Source organism: Chrysochloris asiatica, unplaced genomic scaffold (assembly GCF_000296735.1).
Source record: "Chrysochloris asiatica unplaced genomic scaffold, ChrAsi1.0 scaffold00025, whole genome shotgun sequence".
In the NCBI taxonomy this organism is placed as follows: Eukaryota; Metazoa; Chordata; class Mammalia; order Afrosoricida; family Chrysochloridae; genus Chrysochloris; species Chrysochloris asiatica.
In genome coordinates, this window is record NW_006408543.1 from 19980141 (window position 1) to 19981420 (window position 1280).

The 1280-nt window shown below is 48.8% G+C and overlaps 1 pseudogene; it reads right to left on the reverse strand.

Annotated features, from left to right (window-relative positions):
- Position 1: 1 nt before the first annotated feature.
- On the reverse strand, positions 2–583 carry LOC102817595 (annotated as a pseudogene).
- Between the last annotated feature and the right edge of the window lie 697 nt (positions 584–1280).

Consider the following 1280-nt stretch of genomic DNA (forward strand, 5'->3'; position numbering starts at 1 on the left):
ATTCCATATCCTTGTCTGACTCCTCTGATACTTCCTTTGCTTCCTCCTTGGCCGGGCCTGCAGCAGCGTCAGGAGCAGGTGTCATGGTGCCCATGGGGCAGCAACCACAAATGCAGAAGGATCAGCTCAGAAGGCCTGGACCTTTTCAAGCAGTGGGAAGGTATAATCAGTGTCCATGACAAAGCCAGGACCCACTTGTGTCCACTGATGATAGAATCGGGTTCTGAGGCAACAGTTGGGTCACCAACCTGCAGACACTGGCAATGCCAATGTTGTAGACATCCCCAAGGAAGTGAGAATGTGGAACTTCATCTGTGATAGCAAGCACTTTCGGGTTGTAAATGATGCTGTTGTTGAATACCTGTGGATGGTCAGCCCAAAGGAAAAGGGAAGATGTTCTGCATGTTTCCCAGATGGCTTCACTGGTTCCCACTTTGTTTTCAATCTTGACCAGCTACACATCACTCAGGATTTCAATGGGGCCTCTGGAGATCTTAGTGGTAACGTCCAAAGTCTGGATGAAGAAGGTCTTCTTGGGACCCAGACCAGTGTTCACCAGCCCAGGTGAGAGCTGGCACCTCATTGGCCAGTAGCAAGTCCCTGATCTCAGTAAGGTCCTCTTTGTTGTTGTTGTTGTTAAGTGCCGTCGAGTCGGTTGGATGAAGGCAAACCTCACGTTTCCCTAGATGTGAGGCAATGGTTTCTCCAGAGCCAGATTGCTTTCCAGGGGCCCTAAGATGGCCTATCAGTGCCACCACCTTCCCACAGAAGGACCTGGGGACCGTCTCCATCTGCTCGGAGCCCACACTGTCTGTTCACACAGTGAGGCAGTCTGCATAGTTATCCAAAAGTTGGACCATCTTCAAGAAGTAATTGGACATGCAGCTTGTCCTGTCTTTCCTAGGCATCACAGCAATATGTCAGGAATCACCATGCAGAATTTAAAGATGACGTGACTCTCGTGAGGCTAGCTGGTAAGAGCCATGTTGGATATTCATAGATAACACCTATAAGTACAACACGTGTGCCTACTCTAGTAGAAGATTATTGTGGTTAAGTGCCATCAAGTTGGTTCCACTCATAGCAATCCTGTATAGGGTTTCTGAGGAGTGGCTGGGGAGGTTGAACTGCAAAATTTGCAGTTCAAACAGACCTTGCAGTCCAGTGCATTATCCCACAGCACCACACTAGGACTCCTCAAAACCAGTCTTGGCTGTACTGTATCCCAGCGTGGGGTGGATAGTCAATAATGGGTGTTCTGAACTTGATTTAGTGTTTGC